This window comes from Bombus bifarius, unplaced genomic scaffold, assembly GCF_011952205.1.
Source record: "Bombus bifarius isolate JDL3187 unplaced genomic scaffold, Bbif_JDL3187 scf7180000007984, whole genome shotgun sequence".
Lineage (NCBI taxonomy): Eukaryota > Metazoa > Arthropoda > Insecta > Hymenoptera > Apidae > Bombus > Bombus bifarius.
The window spans coordinates 3,310-8,984 of NW_022884367.1; positions in this window are offsets into that span (position 1 = coordinate 3,310).

The following is a 5,675-nucleotide window of genomic DNA, read 5'->3' on the forward strand; positions in this document are numbered from 1 at the left end:
GTGACACAACTGGTCACCGAACGTAGCCACGGTCACGGGATGAATGTTTTACTTCACAGTAGAAGTACCAATGTTGAGGGACACACGTTGTATTAACAAACAAGTCCCGAGGCGGGAGCAATGACGGCTCTACGCGAGTCTGCCTAGTAACGGCGTCTGGAATTTTGTTGATAACCCTGATCAATACGCAATTGACAAGTGTGAACGTGTCAGTCTTTTATTCTTATGAGCACCTTGGAGAGTTTATTCACAACGTCAGTCTGTCAATCTAAAAGATACCGCACGTCATAGCAAACGTCATTTCGAGTTTAACACATATCCAATTGAACAAAGAGTTGACCGTGCATTCGTTTGAACCTAAGAACATTGTTCACTTTAAGAGTGACTTATTACGTTATACAATTAAACCTTGTTTAAACTCCTGTACATATCACTATAAATATAAACCTCTTTGAACAACTACAATGGCTTGTCCTAATGAAGAAACACAACGCGCCCCAAGAACCAGCGCCAAACCGACTAACCCGACACATATATTAATTGTTGGAATACAACGATATTACACACATAGACACAAATAGTCTTATACAGACACCTACACAGGCATTTGAACAGGACACTTACACAGGTCATGCTCACTACTGTATAGAGAGTGGGGTTGAAAATCTTTTAAGGGGCCATGGATCACCACGTACAGTCAGTCTGAGGGTAACTGGCCAACTGTCAACAATCTATAAATTCTTTACCTGCACACTTTGTTAATTATACCATATCACTCACTTATATCTTAAATACTTTTGGTTCTGCAATTCTGTTTAATAAATATCACCTAATATTATTTCAACATAAACATTGTGTCTTCCACAGGTTATTTATCTTAACTTTAAGATTAAATTCTAACATTAATTAAATTTTGGTAGCATGAAAATGTAATATCGTAAGACCTTTTTTAGAAATTTTTAAAGCATCAATAAGGAGGAAGCAAATAGATAAGTGAAAGGAAAAGTAGAATATCTTTTTGCTTCGATTTATATATAACCGACCCTAAACTGGATTTAGGTTTGTTAAAGTAGAAAAGAAATATTGGGAAACTATCGAATTTATTAGAGTAGAAGATCGATAATATTAGCGTAGTAAATCTCGCGAATATTAGCATTAGGAACCTTCCGAGTTGGAATCTCCTTACCCCGGAAGTTGTGTTGTAATCATCGATCACTTTAAATAGATAGAAGTTTACCTTCGAGTATTCTAACGTTTATACCAAGAATAGTGTACGCGACGTTCAGATCAACGATTTAGCTGGCTTTCACATTGTCAAAGTAATTCGAAGTTCAAATATTGATATTAACAGGGGAATTTATTTCTTTAAAAAATTACTCGCATATAGAATGCGATAATTATTAACTACTATTACCCAGCATCAACTAATTTAAAAATATTACTTAAAGAAAAAATCCAAATTTTCCCAAAATATTTGAACAAAAAGTTCCTTTACGAGCCTGAAAAAAGTGTGCAAAATTTAAAAATATATTTCTAAGTTACTTGAAAAATCCAAAAAATTACTTGCGCGAATGAACTCGTTACTGCAACCCGATATTATAATTACAAAAAAGAAAAAAAGTTGCTCACATTTCCAAGATATTTGAACAAAAGTCCTTTACAAAAATACAAAAGCAAAACGTTGCATGACAAGCAAGGATATATACGAAGCGGCATACGCATTGGGTAGAAGAGGCACGTGGGCGGTAGATCGCGATCGATCGAGGATCCACGCCGGTCGTGGGCTCGATACTCTGGTCGATGGCTCGTTCCTTCCTTTGGCACAGGCTGGAATCGGGCCTGAGGCATGGTAAACCTGTTAAGCCGATGAACCTGTAATCACGCGCGAATTTCGAACGAGAAACCAGCCCTTCTGCACCTCCGAGCAATAAACTGAAATCTCCTGGTTAACTTAGGGAAGAAAAAGGCGGGTGAAACAGGTAAAGCTGCGTGACGCATGAAAACGATGACAGAGAAGCTTGTTTCGCATTCGAAGGAACAAAGATCATCGTCGTGATTAGGGTTCGTGCATGTAATTGAAGCAATTTTTCGAATGATATTGTTTCCTTCTATTGAACAGTTGCGGCGATGGAAAAAATTCTTCTCTTTCGCGAATAATTTTTTTCTTTTAGGCTTCTGTAAAACACTCGAAAAACATGTTATAAGGAAATTTACAAAAGTTTAGTAATGTTTAATAATTGTATTAAAAAATTGTCGGAGGAATAGTTCGATATTGAACGTTTACAGAAACTTTAATTACGCGTAAGATATGCGCCAGCTTCAAGTCTTGATTAATGCCTTTCATTTAATAAATAAAAAGCACTTAAAATAATCTACAACTAAATTAGATAGACATAAAGCGAAATGGATCCTGAAACTTCAGTCAGAAAATATGTGGCAAATTTACAACTATTTTTTATCTGTTACTTCGCTCATTGAGCGAACAAGAAAAAGATCGCAAAGAAGTGAATGGAATCGTTCGAAGAAACCAGAAGAACACGCAATCAAATAACAAAGAATTTCTGTCAAACTGTTAACAAAATCCAAGAACTCAAATATCTTTCTAAATCGTTGATTGAATTCTTTTCAAACCTCGGCTACCCCTTTCATCCACTCGATTCAACTTAACGTATTCCAGTCTACGTGTAAAGAAATAAGCAAGTTGTTAATACGTTGACAGATTATCGACAAGATTGAAGGAAAATAAAGTACTGGAAAAATACTAAACATACTGCAAGAACTTCAAGCAAAAAGTACGCGCTGAATTCTCGGTCAACCCTTTTCGTACCGCCTTCTCAACAAGCCAGAACAAAAGGAAAGAAACCGACCGACCGAATTATCTGACAAAACCGAATCGACATGCAATGGAACAGTACGGAGCCTGCAATAAAACGAAGTGGATGTGAAACGAAAGAAGAAAAGAAGGCGGATGGAATGGAATCAGAGTTGCAAAAAGCACCTTGGGCAAGAAGCGCCCGGTTAAATGGAAGGCGTGGTGAGATGCGAAGATTTCTTTGCGCAAAGAGGGCGTGTGCCCTTCGAGGGTGGCCTTTCGAAACCGAATGATCTCTGATCGAATCCTTTTCAAACGAAGGGTTAACGACGAGCGAAGAAAAACTGTCGGGCGGAAAGAGTGTGCGGCCGTGTACGATGGCGCGATGACCTCAGGCTATCTCGGTAATTACTAATAATCGCGCTTAGGCTAGCTTCTAACCTCGTATAGGTACACTATATCGACGACGAGCAAGCCAATGACCGAACCTACGTTGGATGATACGCGACGACGAACGATCGGTTATGCAACCGATGAAAAGTGAAATGATTTTCAATTGGAATGGTATTTTTATTTTTATTTGATATCTTTCGAAAATATTGCTTGGTTCGTTGGTTTATAAACTTTATTTCTTACTGTCGTTACGAAGTAAAGTTCGAACACAAACGAACAGTAATAGCTATATATGTAGTTTATTGATTCTTCTATCTCACGATTGAAGTAATCTTGATTCGATTCTCCGTTTGATGGCAGCAAATTAGAAACAAATAGAAAGAGAAACGCGATTGTAATTGAAGATTAAATACTCCTAGAACGCATATGCACGTCAAAAGACGTTAACAACGAATTAGAATGCATAACTAGAAAATTGAATAGCTTCGAAGCTCGATAGCTCGCAGACCTTCAACTTCGATCCAATTATCCACTGAATAGTAAGAAATTAAAATGAAATAAAATGAAATAAAATTGCCCGAGCAGAAATTTGATCGATTAAAATGGATTTCTCAGTATAGAAAAAATTGATCGCAAGCAGGCTTGCCAAATTCGGTGAAACGTTTCTCAGTAGACAGCTGGGCGCCGACCACGTGGATATCGATGAAGAAGAAGCAACAACTCTCTACCGAACGACGAAGCGAAAAGATCGATCGAGAGATATGCAAAAGTCATTGACTCGGCGCGATCGTCCCGGAATAACGGACACGATGATCAAGATCGAACGTACACGCCGCGCCCTTCGGCTCCCCTCTTCCGCTCGAAGCACAGGGCCCATTCTTTCTCTCCCCTCTCGCCGTTCTCGATCTTGATCTCATGGATCGCGACACGATCCGACAATCGCGAAGGTAGAAGTCGTGTTATTACGGGTTAGCAACGAAATGACAGACATTACAGTACAACCTTCCATGATTACCGTTCGGACCTTCTCGCGCAGCTTATCGGCTTTATTATGTTCGAAATACACGGAAATCGACGATGCGTCGACTTTGCCCACTACAAATCACAATTTCGATCTCTTTGAGAAAGTTTTAGCTCCGACGATTTGAACTTCGAAACGTTCGACTGGGATTTCGACAGTTTGGAAATTGGAGAGTTTGAGAAGAGAGAAGAGTTTGAAAATTGGAACGTTCGAAAGGTAGAACATTCGGAAGCTTTCAGTTTGTTAAGTTGGAGGATCGTAAACTCGAGGAGTGGAGGAATTTTAAGGTGGAAACTTTGGAAATCTGGGTGTTTAAAGGTTTGAAAATTCGGCAGCTTGAAATTTTGAGAAGTTGGAGAATTGTAGATTTCTGGGATCCAAAGATTTAAAGTTTGAAGCTTTGGGCATTTGGCTATCTGAAGGTTTGAACGTTCAGAAGCTCCAAAATTCGAAAGTTAGAGAATTGTGTAAGCCTCAGAGATTCGAAAATTTCAAGTTTCAAGCTTCGGACATTTAGGTACTTAAAGGTTTGGAAGTTCGGAAGCTGTAAAATTCAGAAGCTAAGAAATTATCAACTTTGGAAATGCAAAAATTTCAAGTTTGGAAATTTGAAACTTCGAACACTCAAGCGTTCTATTGTTTGACAATTTTAATGATTCCGAAACTTGAGGATTTGAAAGTTACGAGCTTCAAAAATTATCGCGTCTCTAAGATCGAAGGCGTTAACGCCACCTCGACACGTTTCGTTCGCATGATCATCTTGATCTCTTGATCTTTTGATCCTTGATTGGATACCATCATCTGGAAATCGCATTGCATCGATTGTTACGTAATATTGAGACGTGAAAGTGTTCGTGATGTAAGCGATTTACTTTGTGCTTTATTTTTTCGTTTCTTTTGGCATCTCCTTTTAACGTAGACTTTGGAATCTCTGTTCCTTTCAAAACGTTTCTACAAATTGAACTTGGTCTAAAAGAATTTTCTAATTATATTCTTGCATACTTTCGATTTAAACGTAGATCAATAGGGAGTCAGCTCGATTAGAATTTTAATTACAGTCGGATTAGAACAAATCCAAAATTATCACTTTTATTCAAATTTCATTCGATTTATAGATTTAGTTTCAAACGTAAATTGCATTTAATTCAAGTAAAATTCAAGCACAAGGTACAATACAATGTTTCCAATACCAGTTAATTGTTCCTAAAACATTTGATGCATGATAACATAAAATTAAATGAATAATGAAATAAAATCTATACACCAATATTCTCACATTCTGACAAATTGTCAATGCGCATAGAACAACGGTATAATCGTTTCGTTTGGTTTAAACTAAATTTAACTTACAAATTCCGTCGCTTTTAAAACCACTCGATACATCCGCAAACGAAATAATAGTTGCAACATCCAAAGCATTCCAACGAACTGACTCACCACACCTCGCTG